The sequence below is a fragment of the Pelophylax lessonae genome, assembly GCF_965119305.1.
Source record: "Pelophylax lessonae genome assembly, chromosome: 8".
Taxonomy (NCBI): Eukaryota; Metazoa; Chordata; class Amphibia; order Anura; family Ranidae; genus Pelophylax; species Pelophylax lessonae.
In genome coordinates, this window is record NC_138775.1 from 243,392,788 (window position 1) to 243,410,273 (window position 17,486).

Sequence of the window (17,486 nt, forward strand, 5' to 3'; positions counted from 1 at the left end):
ACAATACCTTTTTGCTTTCTGTATCTATTGTAATAAATTATACTGGTATGTCTGAGTTTTTATGAATGCTATATAAAGATTGTAGCTGTCAAAATGAAAATTAACTTGTTGGAATAGCAAGAGAATACCAAACATATGTTAAACAGAGAGTAGATCTAGACCTATACACAACTTTGGGTTTTTAAAGCTGTAGTCAACTCCGACAATAAAAAAAACAAACAAATTTGGCCCCCCGGGCCATCTGAGTTATATTTTGTTAGTATGCAACTCATACTAGCACATATGATTAGGATTCGCTGCGGAATCACCCTTCCGGGACGGCGGGAGAGGTGCCCCCCCCACGTCCGGGCCGTTTTCCCCGCTTACCGGACCCACCGGCAGTGGGGAAAACGATCCGGTCCCGGATCCTCTTAGACAGGAAGTTGAGTGCTCTCTGTGCTCCCCCCTCCTGTTCTTACAGCACTCCATTATACAACAAGTATAGCTTGATTATTCACCCCTATCTCCCCCAGAGAACTGCTCAACCACTGAAAATGTGGATAGGGGGCTGGTAATCAAGCTGTGTACAGTCCACCAATGAAAAAGCAATCCTGGGTCACCTTCTGTATGGAGGTGCCCTGTTATGAAAAGAGGAGGGAGAGCAAACATCTCCTCCTGGTTCTCGCCTATCTGCAGCTGACACTTCTTCTGTCTGGCCTGTTTACAATAGTTTTCTGTGGCCAGCCCTGAGTGCAGGGAGGAGAAGCTCAGTGGGCATGGCGACAATGTACATGGGAGGGGGGACCAGCCAGGGGGGCACAGAACACCCCAGCAGGGATCAACCTAGAAGCCTGGATTGGCAACTGGCTCACCCTCTAAGCGGATCACCAAGAGCCTGAGCCAACCCCCCGGCCCCTCCGCAGCCCAGCACTCAAGTGAGCACTGGAGGGGCGGAGCTGAGAGCCAGAGACTGACAGTCATGGCTCCCTGCTCAGAGGGGAGAGAAAATTTGATTGATCAGCTGTGTTTAAACGCTCAGCTCTCACTGCAGAGCCAAGGGGGGACAGATGCAGCATTGGATCTAGGGCCTGCCCTACCATGGGTCCTGCTGGGTCTATTAGACCCAGGCAGCACTTGGAGAGGGGCAGCAAATTGACTCCCAATATTTTTTTCCCAGCAGTTTTTATGTGCCATCAGTTTGCTTTGCGTTCCGGGTGGCATTTTCCCATATCATACTGCTGCCTGTAGTGCAAACTGATGAGTATGAGGAGGTGGAGCGTGTGCTTTGGGGAACGTCCCTCACATGATCATGGTGTGTGCAATGATGTCAGACATCAGCGCACTTTATCTCACGTGGGGCAGGCTGGATCTTCTAGGGTGGTGGGCGCAACTGACACAGGAGTAACAGGAGGACTGAGGACAGACAGTGGGTGTTTGGTGGACCGGTCCGGTGGTGGTTTCTAAATTTTATATTTATATTAAATAATGGATGTGGGGGCCTTTTGTGGGCATGGTTTTTTTGGGGGTTGGGTGGGGGGGCAGCATTTCATTCTTGGACCCAGGCAGCACAATGTCTTGGGCCAGCCCTGATTGGATCAATAATGTATCCACCTAGGTGAGTATAAATGTTTGTATTTTTGGAAAGCCATACTTCTCTTTTAATCAAGCACCTTTTAAACATTATAGCAATTATGCAATATTGATCATGGATGTCAGTTTAGCACCTTGAAACCTCTAGTTTGGTATTTTTTGCGTATGTATGTTATCACAATGTTAGCTGTGTGTGCAGTTTTTATGAAGATCCTGGGGTTTGGACCATGACAAACGGATTATCAGGGAACAGTGAACGTAAAGCTTTGCAGAATAACCAGACAATACCTGAAATTATAGTTTTTTTAAAGGGTTACCTTTCCTAAAAAACTAAAATGATCTATAAAAGATTTCCAGCTACAGCTACCCAACAAATAACCTGTTTGTAGCTAGCTTACACTAAAAAGCATACCAATAAATTGTCCATATTAATCAAGGTGTTCATAAATATTCATCCAACGTGTTCTTCGTTTAGTTTCGCCCTGTGCTCACCACACAAGTGCGCTCACCATCAGGATTTGAATTTTGATTGTATTAACCACTACCCATCCGCGCTACAGCCTATATACGGCTGCAGCGCGGACTCCAATTTTCCGGGAGGCCGTTTTTAAACGGCCTCCCAGTGACACGCCCCCAGCGCGCTCCCGCGAGCGCGCTGCGGGGAAAATCTGTGTCGGCCGTGTCCCTTGGACACGGCCGATCACAGATCGTGGTGAATGGCCAATCACAGCGGCCATTCACCACGTGATCTGGCCGTCCAATGAGCGATGATCTCATATGTAAACATATGAGATCATCTCTCATCGCCGGCGCTCCTTCCTCACACAGAGCCTGCAGTGTGAGGAAGGAGGGGGAGCCTCACAGCGCCGGGGACACAGGAGAATGTAATCAGGGCACCGATCACCAGTGCCCTGATTACAAGAGGTAAAAACACACACACAGTGCCCCCCCATCAGTGCCCACAGTGCCCGCCATCAGTGCCCCCCATCAATGCCCACAATCAGTGCCCATAGTGCTGCTAGTCAGTGCCCATCAGTGCCTGTTCATCTAGGCACTGATGAGCACTGACTGGCAGCACTATGGGCACTGAGTGTGGGCACTGATGGTGCTGCCCATCAGTGCCGCTCATCAGTGCCACCCGTCAGTGTCCAGTGCCATCCGCCAGTGCCCATCAGTGCCGCCTATCAGTGCCCATCAGTGCCGCCCGTCAGTGCCGCCTCTCAGTGCCCAGCAGTGCCACCTGTCAGTGCCCAGCAGTGCCGCCTATCAGTGCCCAGCAGTGCCGCCTATCAGTGCTCATCAGTGCCGACTCTCAGTGCCGCCTATCAGTGCCGCCTATCAGTGCTCATCAGTGCGGCATATTAGTACCTCCTCATCAGTGCCCATAAGTGCCACCTCATCAGTGCCCATAAGTGCCACCTCATCAGTGCCCATCAGTGCAGCCTATCAGTGCCCATCAGTGCTGCCTCATCAGCGCACATCAGTGAAGGAGAAACATTTATTATCAAAATTTACTCGCAGAAAATAAGAAAAACTTTTTTTTTTTTTTTCAAAATTTTTTGTCTTTATTCTTTTTTTTTGTAAAAAATAAAAAACCCAGAGATGATTAAATACCACCAAAAGAAAGCTCTATTTGTGTGAAAAAAATGATAAAAATTTCAAATGGGTACAGTGTAGCATGACCGCGCAATTGTCATTCAAAATGTGACAGCGCTGAAAGCTGAAAATTGGCCTGGATGGGAAGGGTGTTTAAGTGCACAGTAGGCAAGTAGTTAAAGGTCAATAAATGCTTTCCATTATAGCCAGGCCCTCTGTCATACCTACCTTGTGAAATGCCAGCCAATGCCAAAATCCTCTTTTAGGGGAACATCTCGATTCTTGAGAATGCAGCCTTCACCACATACAACTATTCCTTAAGAAGACCATCTGATGCTCTCCATATAAAATACATTTTTTTTGACCTTATAATAATACTCAGATAAACAGAACTTTTAATATCTCATTGAATGACACCTGTGCATTTACACCACTGTCTGGTCTCACTGCAATCACTGCAGCTGATTAGTTCCTCCTAGTAACATGCTGACGTCATGAACCACTCCTGCTTGACGCGTTGTGTCCCAGTGGGGCTTCCTCAGAAGTTAGGGACCAGTCATAAACTGCATGATTTAAAATAAAGGGTGCTTTTTAAAATAAATAACTATATATATATATAAATGCCTTGAAAAAGTATTCATACCCCTTTAAATTTTCCACATTTTGTCATGTTACAACCAAAAATGTAAATTTATTTTCTTGGGATTTTATGTGATAGACCAACACAAAGTTACATATAATTGTGAAGTGGGAGGAAAACGATAATTGGTTTTCACAATTGTTTACAAATAAATATTTGAAAAGTATGGTGTGCCTTTTGTATTCAGCCCCCCTGAGTCAATACTTTCTAGAACCACCTTTCGCTGCAATTGGAGCTGCAAGTCTTTTTGCTTATGTCTCTATTAGCTTTGCACATCTAGACAGTGAGATTTTTGCCCATTCTTCTTTGCAAAATTACTCAAGCTCTATCAGATTGGATGGAGAGCGTCTGTGATAAGTAATTTTCAAGTCTTGCCACAGATTCTCAATTGGATTTAGGCCTGGACTTTGACTAGACCATTCTAACACATGAATATGTTTTGGTCTAAACCATTCCATTGTAGCTCTAGCTGTATGTTTAGGGTCGTTGTCCTCCTGGAAGGTTAACTTCCGCTCCAGTCTCAAGTCTTGTGCAGACTCTAACAGATTTTCTTCTAAGATTGCCTTGTATTTGGCTCCATCCATCTACCCATCAACTCTGACCAGCTATCCTGTCCCTGCTGAAGATAAGCATCTCCTCAACATGATGCTGCCAACACCATGTTTCCTGGTAGGAATGATGTGTTCCAGGTGATGTGCAGTGTTCCTTTTCCGCCACACATAACGTTTTGCTTTTAGGCCAAAAAGTTAAAATTTGATCTCATCTGACCAGAGAATCTTCTTCCACATGTTTGCTGTGTCCCCCACATGGCTTCTCACAAACTGGAAATTGGACTTTTTATGGCTTTCTTTCAACAATGGCTTTCTTCTTGCCACTCTTTTATAAAGGCCAGATTTGTGGATAGTTGTCCTGTGGACAGATTCTCCCACCTGAGCTGTGGATCTCTGCAGCTTCTCCAGAGTTACCATGGGCCTCTTGGCTGCTTCTTTGATTAATGATCTCCTTGCCCGGCCTGTCAGTTTAGGTGGACGGCCATGTCTTGGTAGGTTTGTAGTTGTGCCATACTCTTTCCAGTTTTGGATGATGGATTGAACAGCGCTCCATAAGATGTTCAAAGCTTGGGATATTTTTTTATAACCTAACCCTGCTTTAAACTTCTCCACAACTTTATCTCTGACCTGTCTGGTGTGTTAAGTGGCCTTCATGATGCGGTTTGTTCACTAAGCTTCTCTAACAAATCTCTGAGGGCTTCACAGAACAGCTGTATTTATACTGAGATTAAATTACACACGGGAGGACTCTATTTACTAATTAGGTGACTTCTGAAAGCAGTTGGTTCCACTTTTAGTAAGGGGCATCATAGTAAAGGGGGCTGAATACAAATGCACGCCACACTTTTCACATATTTATTTGTAAACAATTTTGAAAAGCATTTATCATTTTCCTTCTACTCTACAGTTATGTGCCACTTTGTGTTGGTCTATCACATAAACTTCCAGTAAAATACATTTAAGTTTTTGGCTGTAACATGACAAAATGTGGAAATATATATATATATATATATATATATATATATATATTTTTTTTTTTTTTCCCAAAAATCTGCCTATGCAGGTAAGGGCACCTGTATGTAAATAAATGCAAACCATACATCTTTGACCACAGTTGGATAATGCCTATTGCTATAGGTGTAGCCTAATATTGTACCTCCTCAAGCCTGACTGAAACACTCCCAGAGAATCCCCCCCCCCCCCGTTCTACATTTTTATTAGGATATTGCTAAGACACTTCCAGCCAGTACTGTTCACCTCCACCATCACAGGAGCTAGCTCTTTCTCTGAACCCCCCTCACATGGGTTTTTTCTTCTTCAGTGCAGCAACTCTGAGCTCAGCTTCTGAGATCCCGCTCCTGGGATAAGGGGTGTGACCAGCAGCACTTGGGAGTGTCTTAGCAATGTTCTAGCACCAAGGCAGGATAGGATGATATCATCTGTGGGTTTTTTTTTTTTGGTCAGGCTTCAGGAGATATACATAAATGGCCTACACCTATAGCAAGGGCATAATTCAACTTTGGTTAAAGTCTGTTTTATATACAGGCACCCATTATCTTCAACGGCAGTTCCTTGTCTGGTGAAAACCAAACCTAGCAAAACTAGAAGCATGACTACTTTGCCACTGCTGAGGCTATATTGTTCTTTAATACTTGCAGAAATGTACTCATAAAACCCCAAAATAATATGGCAGCTATGATGACAATTAATGAAAGTACAAGCATGCAAAAACAATTCCACCCATGAATCTCACTAATACTGTAGGCTGACATTATGAGTAGTATTGGGTCTAATTACTTTTGTTTTAATAAAATGAACTTTTTTCAGACAGAAAAGAAATGGGTCTATAAACAGGAAAACATTTTCTTTTTTCTATAAAAAATATTATATGCTTAATTAAGAGGGAGTGGCGGTTATGGGTTGTCCCCTTAACCCTTTTGGGACCAGGTGTAATAGCATCCTGTACTTACACACTTGCCTCCTATACATGGCAGGAAGCAAAACAATTCATCAAATACAGGTATTACAGTGTTGGTACCATATTCTAACCTGACTTTTCTAGAGGAGAGGGAACAGGGTTAAGCCAATTAGGTTCTTCACGGTAACCAGATATTATACCCTGTGTTTGCATTGCTCAAACTTCAGCAGATCTGATGTCTATGAGACTAACCAACATCTGGGACAACCTCATTCACAATTCCCAGTGTTCACTCCAGTTCAGATGGGCTGCTCACATAACAAATGTTTTCATCTATACCCTATTCACACCCACAGAGAAATAATTAATATAAAATATCAGGACCCAGAATAAGAAATATAAGTCATTAAGCAGCTAAGGACTACCTTCTGATTTTTCAACTGAAGCTGTCTTAGCAGTGATTGGTTGAAGAAACTGTGCTTCAACAATAACGTCATCATATAAGAAAGAAGGGATTGTTCTGATGAGTAGTAGCACTAAACTCATACATAGTATACTGTATATGGATCTGAAACAATATCTTTATCTGTACTAATTAGAGCTTTTTTAATCAACTCGCAACTATGTACATTGGTCTTTGCTGCCTAGTTATTTACAAGGAATGCAGAAATCCTAGCTTGAGCTACTATACAGTGACTACTCTGTACATTTCCCTGAAGGCAAAACAATACAACCCTCTAAAAAAAGCCAAGTCTTTGGTAACTCCTCAGGCTAGAATAGAATGCCTCACATTTGGCTTTAAACACTTTAAATAGACCAGCAAAGACCAGCAAAGACCAGTTTACCAAACAGTGGAATAGTAGGATGTTCCCATGAATCTGTGGCATAGCAGTTTACACGCAGGGTACCATCTTCCACATTTGGATTTCACATCAACGCTTCAATGATGACCATTAACCTTTACTTGGAAGACCCAAGAACACAACTCTTGCTTCACAGAAGGTCACCCAGTGTTGATATTGTATGAGTTGACAGCCATTTCCTTCACTCATCACTGAGGGGTGGTCCACCATACTTGTTATCATCTTGCTGCTGATCCAGCACATGTGTAGCACCCTCCCAGATAGGTGTTAGGATTAGGTCAATTTAGTTTGGCTCACTGTACCCAGTGGAGCTGCAGTTCTTTGGTAGATAAATTTAGTGTTGACTCACTGTAACCAGTGCGCCTGAGTTCAATGTTCTTGTCTGTTTTATTTTTCAGTTGCTGCAGAACTCACTGGCTTCCCTTGGCTAGTCCAGAAAGGACTGACAGTTAGTGAGGGGAAGAGTCTTATCGGCAGATGAATATTCATACAGCCCTGGCCAATCCCTGGGGGTAGATGCCAAGAAGGGGACTGGGAGTCTGTATAAATATTCTGAGACTGAGGGCAGCGAGGTCTTTTTCCCTGAGGAGGGGATCACAGCCTAGAGGGTCTGCTAGCCCCCAGGCCATTCTGACATGTACCTGCAGGGTGCCGAGGTCTCAGGTGAGTGACCTGGAGGCCTGCTTTGCTGAAACCTGACTGTCTGAGGATCTAGTTTGGTATAATAGGGTGTAAGTGTCTGTCGCGAGGATATTGGAAGGAGGCAACCAATATAACCAAGAACATTAATGAGCACAGACAGCTGTGACAGATCTTAGAGACTGTGTGCTGAAGCCATTCCTCATGTGTTAGAGTCAGCGGGTTTAAAGGTGTATTGTGTCCTGAGTCTATTTATTTCCTAGTGAAAAGACTTTGCTTAGACTGTCCACTGAGAAAGATAAATATCATTAAATTGCTACTTCAAAGCCCAGTTCAATCTTTACTTATACCAGGCCAGGCAAACTACATGGCAGCTCCTACTGGATTAGCGCTACACATGTAATGCTGCAGACAAAAATTTTGACCAGTTCCCAACTGCTTACAATTACTCCTGTGGTACCTACCTCTTGGTTTAATCTGCAGCAAAAGCATCACCTTCAACATAGTTCAAGGTAACTGGTACAAATAACAGCTAGGTATAATAAGTCTGGAAATACTTCCACCAGTCAAATCTTGTATAATGGAGCTATCACCCTATATCTGTAAATATACCAGAATTTTTAATTTTTTACAATCGCCATGAATCCATGATTTGACAGATAATCTTTTGGCACTGGTTTGCTTACATAAGGGTGACAACACACAGTTAGCCAATCACCTTCTACCTGTTTGAGAAAAAGGGGGAGTGTTTTGCCTTTAAATGAGGCAATGAGAGGCTAGGGTCATATGCCTCCATCCCTATTACAATATAAATAAAACAGGGGGGGGATTGGGAATTTATATGAAACATGCGGCTACAATCTGGTAAAATTGCTATATATATATATATAGAAATAACATTTATTAATTCATATATGTATACTTGTTCAATCATGACAAATAAATAGTGTCACGTTTATTAATTAATCTATGTACACATGTTCCATCATGACATACTACAGTAATATAAAGTAATGCTCATTGGTAGTACATTTTTGATTCACAAATGTCCACATGTTCCATCATAGCATGATACAATTGTACATAATGATGTTTATTGTGACCTAAATGCCTCTCTAGTCTAACATCAAGCTATCACTGTAGAAATGCAAAGAATTCATATGAGTAATCTGATAATTGGCACATGATTGTAGTGATATTGCATCCAAAAGAGCTCTACGCGTTTCATGGATTTATCCACCCATCAGGAGCAGGTGCAAAGTGCATATAACATATCTGCAATGTGATACATAATTGTCAGTATAGTCTAATAGTTGGCCAATGGGGGGGGGGGTCCCAATCCCCCCTGTTTTAATTACCTTCTACCTGTTGTTTATAAATCAAAATGTGAGATGCACATTAAAGTGGAGTTCCACCCTAAAATTATACTTACCTCCATCTTCTCGCGCCGGGTCACCTAAAAAACAAATGGATAATTGCATTTTTTTTTTTTTACTTACCTCGTTTAAAAGAAAACATACTTACCTTACTTCCTCTTCCTCCCCTCGGCGGCAATGGCGATTCGTCACTTCCTGGCTTTGCAATGATTCCTGGGAGCTGAACGTCATCGCTCCCAGGAAGCAATGCGCCTGCACCGGCCCCGACGTCAGTTCCGGTGCTCGCGCCGTCATACCTTGCTAAACAGCTTCTGGGCATGCCCAGAAGCTGTGCAGGGATGACGCTGCGGCCCCTAAAGTGACGGCGGGGCCGGTGCAGTGCATCGTGGGACCGAAGAAGATGGAAGAGGACACAGAAGAGGATCGCGCTGGCTTCAAGCTGCCCACACCTGAGATGGCAGCGCTGGAGAATACATTTTCAAGGTAAGTATTTCTTCTTTCAGGTAAGTGCAACCCGGGACAGATCAGAGGCTAGGCATTGTGGAATGCACTAGCCCTGACTGTCCCGGGGGTATTTTTATTAAAAAAAACGTTCACTGGGTGGAACTCCGCTTTAAGAGACATTGCCTAATTTACATAAAACTTTACTGATAAGTCTATACAAGCTCCGCTTGGACTCCACCCTCTGATGCGTTTTACTTTGTAATTGAGGTTAATTGTAATCAGGTCAATTACGTTCTTTTACAGAGTGAAAAATCTTAAGCAGAAAGAGCCCAAGCAGAGTGTATATTGACTCATAGTCAATAAAATTTGATTTGGATCCATCTCCTGGTGTGGAGGTTCTTTTGATGCCAAGGTGTGTCAGCTGGGATGTGCTCATAGGGGCAGGCACATGGGATTACATGGAGTGATTCATTATGAAGGCGCAGAAGGGTTTTTTTGTTTTTCTAGTGCAGGTTCAAAAAATAAAAACAGATATCTGAATATTCAGAGCATTCAAAGCTTTTTGATTTCCTCCAAATTTCCTGCGAGACCTACCACCGTGTGAGTGACAGGTACACTTGAAGAATTGCCTTAATATTATAATTAGGATTTTACTGACTCCCATTAGTGTTTTAGTGTTCAAGGGAATTGTTAATTTATTATTTCGCTCTTGGTATAAGAAGGGGTCTTATTTCACCTTACTATTCTTACAAGAAAGGCTCTCAAGCGCAGATGGATGGTAACCACAAAACACAGCTCTTATCTTGCCAGGAAGAGGGTGAACTAATTGGGAGGATGCTTCTTGCAAGACAAAGCCTTTAAGAGGTTGTGGTTGGTCCCCCTGGAACCTTTCCAGCACTTTTGCAAACATACTTCACTACTTTGTAGGAGATTTTCTCCTTATTGAAGCATTCAGCCATGGAAGTAATTGGCAATAGATGCTCATCATTAATTCACCTAAAATGCTATTTTCTATTCCTAATGCTGCATTTAAAGTGGCAGGGAGGGCTAATCAGGAAGTACAGAATAATGTATAAAAACATTTCCTTTAATTTATTGTTGTTGTTATCATTATATTATATTATATTTTATGATATATATTATTATTTGGTATTATTCCTGCGCATTATTGTATCAACTATTCTATGTGGTAAAGAGGACCTGCCACATTTGGTTGAAAATGGTAATTACTGTGCTTGATTTTTGCTAAAAATGCATATAGCAGTTTGTGTGGAGACAAACCCGCCAGCCACTTTATTAGGTAAACCTGTTCAATTTCTTGGTAACACAAATTGCTAATCAGCCAATCGCATGGCAGCAACTCAATGCATTTAGGCATCTAGATGTGGTGAAGACAACTTGTTGAAGCACAGGCTCACCAAAATTGGACAATAGAAGATTGGAAAAACATTGCTTGGACTGATAGTCTGGATTTCAGCTGTGACATTCATATGGTAGGGTCTGAATTTGGCGTAAACAACATGAAAGCATGGATCCGTCCTGCCTTGTATCATCGGTTCAGACTGATGGTAGTGTAATGGTGTGGGAGATATTTTCTTGCATACTTTGGGCCCCTTAGTACCAATTTGGTATTGTTTAAAAGCCACAGCCTACCAAAGTATTGCTGCTGGCCATGTCTATCCCTTTATGACTACAGTGTACCCATCTTCTGATGCCTACTTCCATAAGGATAATGCACCATGTCACGAAGCTCAAATCATCTCACCGCTGGTTTCTTGAACATGACAATGAGGTCACTGTACTCCAATGGCCTCCACAGTCACCAGATCTCAATCAAATAGAGCACCTTTGGGATTTGGTGGAAAGGGAGATTTGCTAAATAGACATGCAGCCGACAAACCTACAGCAACTGTGTGATGCTATCATGTCAGTATGAACCAACAACTCTGAGGAATGTATCCAACACCTTGCTGAATATATGCCATAAAGAATTAGGGCAGTTCTAATGGCAAAATTGGGTCCAACCTGGTACTAGCAAGGTGTACCTAATAAAGTGGCCAGCGAGTGTATACTGCAGTGCTTACAGCTCCATTGTACACAATAGGATGAATTCCCCAAGTGAGTTATTGAAACTGCATTTGTTATTTTATCGCAAGATCATTTTTTTTATATAAAATTTTCAATTTACAAATGTTCAAGTCTTTGTCAGGGTACTGTGGACCTCTTTGAAACATAGGTGTGGAGCAATGCAAATGGCAGCATGAATAATTACTGTATATATAGCCTGGGCCAATCCCTGGGAGGATGGCCCACGTAACAATGAGCAAAGAAAAGATTGACAGCTCTCCAAATAAAGGCAATTATGATGTTTTATTGAATGAAGATATCCAGATTAACAAACATCATGGACATACAGGTAGCAAGATGGTTAACGCGTTTCACGAATAAATTGGCTTAGTCATAACCCAAGTGAATTTATTTGTGAAACGCGTTAACCATCTTGCTGCCTGTATGTCCATGAGGTAGGCGCTAGGTAAATGTATAGTGGGCCTTGTCTGCCTAACAGCAGGGCTGTGATTTGTTTGGCTAGGGTTTTAGGGCTTCCAGATGTGCCTGCTGAAGGGAGAAGTATCCCCACTGGCTCCTGTGAGAGGCTTCTCATAGGGCAGTGTGGGAAGCCCAATCAGGGGACACATCCCAGCTTGTAACTATCCCAGAAGTCATATTAGGCTGCAAAGGATTCTGGGAGTGGGTTTAAGTTTGGGGGAAGTGAGTGTCACGGTGTCTTTGGCGGGAGCAGAGTCCCAGGAGGGAGAGTGTGGCTGTCTCTCCTCCTTTCTGAGGAAGAGGATATCTCGGGGTGTCGCCTGAGTATCCAGAGAGTGCTGAGTTGAGCTGAGGGGATCCGGTGTGCCGAGAGCCTGCGGAGAGAGAGAGGGGTCCAGTCCCAGGAAGGCCTACACAGGGCGTGAGTACTGAGGATTGCCCCTGGGGGTCTGCATAAAGTCAGAGGGGACCACTCCGGAAGAGGTTCTGAGATCCAGTGTCAGCTAGCTGTAAAGGGGGTACCTAGGTTGAGGACCCTGAGGTTACAAAGGGGGTACATAGTCAGTGGACCCTGAAGAGTTACAGTCAAGGGGGCATCTGCATCTGGGCCTTGAATTGTATAGAGTGTGTCAGTTGCAAGTACAGATTTTCAGAGTTCTACTTCATACTACCTCAAGCTGGCCAAAGCGGGGGACAGTATTCAGTGAATTGTACAGCATAACAGTGTCAGGAGTTCTACAGTTTTACAGTCCTGGATCTTTCAGTCGAGGATTCAGCACTTCTATCAAGATTCAGTGTGTACTCAGTGTTAGTGAGCGTTAGCTGGTGCCGGCTGGCGTCAAGGAAGCGCCAACGGGCATTTTCAGGATCAAAGTCCCAATTGTAATTAGTTTGAGCCTAAAGGAGTATCCCACTCATTCCCTGCTTCCATCCCCTTTAATTTATAATAAAAACCACAAACAAAGATGCCGGAGTTGTCGTTGCTTCAGTTGTCACACCCAGGGTCTCAGCTCACATGGGCTGGAGGGGATTCTGGTACTAATGGCAGACCCACATCAGGCCACAGGCCTGGAAACCTTGCTACATTTGTTAATCTGGATATCTTTGTTCAATAATAATTGCCTTTATTCAGAGTGCTGTCAACCTTTTCTTGTGCTTATTGTTGTTTGGATTGCGGACCAGACGAGCACCCATCTTTCATGCTCTCGCTACATCACCTGAGCGGCTTTGTTCACTACTATTCAGGGTGGCCCACATGGCTGCTGGGAATCTTTATAAATACTCTGAGACACAGAGCTTCCTGGTCTTTCCTGTAGAAGAGAAACACAGCCTAATGGGAGCTGGATGCTCTCTGTGTGTTCCTCTGTGCCCCTGTGCTGAGAGACTCTAGTTTCATAATTATCAATCACCTGTGCATCTGCAGGGAACTAATGAGGAAAGTTGCAGGTCCAGCATCCCTTAAGATATTGAATTCCTATTGGGAATATCTCACCAAAAATTAAATTTTTGTTGCTTAGGATGCCAGAAATCTGACTTGTTTCTAAGTTCAGACTTCTGGGAAAATCAGTGAGCCAATCACACAAGCAGGAAATGATGTTTCTGGGGTGTGGTCAGTATACATTCTGTGTACAGAACAGCTCCAGGTAGCCATATTGCATTGCATTTTCAAAAAAATTACAGCGGCTGCAGATTAAGAAGGAAAGGTCATTTTAAAAAACATTTAATTACAGTATGACTTGTGTCACAATTGTATACACTATATTATTTTTTCATTATTTACTAATTTTGTTTCCCCATTAAAGTGGAGTTACCTATTAAACCCCATTGGAAATCTGTTGACTTAAAGACTGCAGTCCACAAACGGTCGCCATCAAATTTAACTGAACCTGAGCAGTTCTGCAAAGAAGAGTGGGCAAATATTGCAAGGTTTAAATGTGAAAAGTTCGTAGAGACAAATCCCAACAGACTAAAGGCTGTAATTAAAGCAAAAGGTGGTTCAACAAAATACTGACATAAGGAAGGTGATCCTTTTTCCAACTCAGTGATTCTGTTTTTGATTTTTTTCTGACATGTTGGTGTTATATCATTCACTTGGATGTTATAAGTTGCACTGAGTAAATACAGATGGATATTTTGCATGTGGGATCTGCAACAAAGGTTGTTATAATCCTTGTAATGTACAGAGATCACCCAGAGGGGAATGTTTTTTTCTCAACAAAAGTGGAGTTACGCCTTTATGTTTTCTATGCGTTAAGGTGAAAAACCTTCTGTGCTTCAGCTGCCCCCCAGACCCCCCTTTTTCTTACCTGAGCCTGATCATTTCAACGACGAGCACGAGCGCAGTGGCCCCAGCCATTGGCTTCCACTGCTGTCAATAAAATCCATTGACACTGAAGCGGGGGGGGCAGGTCCGGGTACTGCTGTCTGTTTCAATAGACGCAGTAGTGGGACTCGTGAGCGCGCCCGCACGGGTGCCCCCATGGAAAATGGCTTTCCATAGGGCACCCGATGAAGAAGAGGAGCCAGGAGCGCCCCTGGGGCACCCCAGAAAAAATGGATTTTTGTAAAATCTTACCGTAAAATCCTTTTCTCTTAGCTCATTGACAGACGTAGTCCTCGGTGATACACCACCTTCGGGTTATGTTGCCTCCACAGGAGCAGGACTAGACAGGAAATTAAAAAGCTCTGGCCACACCCTAGGGGCAGTCCCAGAGGGTATATCCTCTCTCTCTCTGCCTCAGCAAATCAGTTATGTGAAAAAGCAGTCTTTAGAGATTTTAACCCAACTCAAAAAACAGAGGGGCGGGGACTACGTCTGTCAATGAGCTAAGAGAAAAGGATTTTACGGTAAGATTTTACAAAAATCCATTTTTCTCTAGCGCTCATTGACAGACGTAGTCCTCGGTGATACACCACCTTCGGGACGTCCCAGAGCAGTATCACAACTGAGGGGTGGGAAAATGAAATCAAATCCCAATCTAGAAGGCCCAACCGGTGCCAACTAGAAGTTTACAATGCTCATCCTTAATGATGAGACTCAACAAAAAAGAGAAACATTTTTTTTTTTTTTTTCAAACAGAAAAAAACCCTCGAGGTAGACCACCGGTCTCCTCAAATTGCGGCCTGCAAAACCTTGCGGCCAAACGAGGCATCCGCCGATGCCGTCACATCAATTTTATAGAATTTTGTAAAGGTATGTACCGACGACCAGGTGGCCGCCTTACATACCTGGACCACTGACGCCTGATGGCGAAAGGCCCAGGAAGTACTGAGCGCTCGAGTGGAGTGCGCCCTAATAGGGAACGGAGGACTCTGACCCTTAATAGAATAAGCCTGTACCACCGTTTGTCTAATCCATTTGGCAATGGTCGCGGCAGATGCAGGCAAACCCTTTCTGGGGCCATCCGTGATCACAAAAAGTGAATCCGTCTTACGGAAAGATTCCGTCGCTTTCAGGTATACCCTGATTGCCCGAACCACATCTAAGGAATGCAACGCATGTTCCCGATGATGCTTGGGCTGAGGACACAAGGAAGGTAGTACAATATCTTCATTCAGATGAAAATCTGAAACCACCTTAGGAAGAAAAGATGGCTTAGGATGAAGTACTACCTTATCCCTATGAATCACTAGGTATGGGGACTGGCATGATAATGCAGCCAGTTCTGACACCCTGCGAGCAGAAGTAATAGCCACCAAGAAGGCCACCTTCTGGGATAAAGTAAGCAAGGGAATCTCCCTGATGTTTTCAAAGGGAGGTTTCTGTAGAACCGACAAAACCAAATTAAGATCCCAGGGCGGTAAGGGCGCGCGGACTGGAGGAGCCAGGTGCCGCACCCCCTGGATGAAATTCCGCACCAAGGATTTGGTAGCTAAAGGTTTCTGAAAGAAGATTGCTAATGCTGAAACTTGACCCTTGATGGTGCTCAAGGCTAGCTTCTGCTCAACCCCTTGTTGCAAAAAGGCCAATATTCGAGTCACCGAATAGGTACGTGGAGGAAATCCTAAAGATTCGCACCACGCAATATAAGTCTTCCATGTGTGATAATAGACTTTGCTGGAAGTCGCTTTCCTTGCTTTAATAAGGGTAGGAATGACTGAAGTAGACAAACCTCTGTCCTTCAGTACTTGGGTCTCAATGGCCAGGCCATTAAACCCAGCGACTGTAAAGCATGATGGTAAATTGGTCCTTGAGACCACAGACACTCCCTGAGACGAAGTTCCCACGGAACGTCTACGACTAACATGTCCAAGTCGGCCAGGCCGGCTTGAGGAGGCCAGCCTAGAATTTCTAGGACCACTGGCGCTGATAGAATCTGAACCAGGCGTCCCTAGAGGTATCTGGCCCCGACCATCCAAGAAAGTCTGGTCGTTTTCTGTTCCCACACATTTATCAGATACCTGATAGTTATCAGGAAAGGTGATCTTTTCTGGTTGAACCTCAGGGACCGAAGTCACCCGACTAGAGGCTACTTGGCCTATCTGGTCAACCAGATCCGATTCCTGTGAGGTATCGGGACCAATCTTAGGAAAAGGTAAAGGAAAAGATCTATTCAGGGAACGGTAACTACCGCTTCCTGTAGTACTTAAATGTTGGAAGGGAAGAATCGCACCGGTAGTAGTGGTTGATGCTCGATCTAATGTCCTGAATACCGGTGAAAACGTCCCCCCACCCTGAAACCGGGTGGGGGCGCACCTTCAGGCTGTGTACTCCTTTGCTTCGGGTTTGGCTGGGTTGGTCCTTTGCTTGTCCGACCAGCCCTTCTTGAACCCTCCTGGAGGAGTCTTGCCTTTCCCGCTAGTACCAGCCGGGCGCCCTTTATGGGCGGTAAAGAAAGGTCCTCGCTTGTTGCGAGGTCCCTTAGCTTTAGCAGCCTGTGGCAAAAAAGTGCTCTTGCCCCCAGTGGCATCCTTAATGATTTCATCTAGGTTGGCCCCAAATAGACGATTCCCCTGAAAGGGGAGATTTGTCAAGGTCTTTTTGGAACCTAGGTCAGCTGACCAGCATTTTAACCACAGCACACGTCTGAGGATCACCGCTGACTTAGATGCATGCCCTAATAAGGGAGTAGTGTCCAAGGCTGCGTCACAGATAAACTGTAGCCCTTGTATAATCTGTTCCATCAAATCAGATGTCTCCTGGGGAATATCTTTTCCCCTAAGATCTTGGCGTACCATTTTCGCCCATTCCGTAAGTGTCTGGGAAACTAGACCAATAACAATTACTGGTCTAAATGCTGATTTGCTGAGGCAGAGAGAGAGAGGATATACCCTCTGGGACTGCCCCTAGGGTGTGGCCAGAGCTTTTTAATTTCCTGTCTAGTCCTGCTCCTGTGGAGGCAA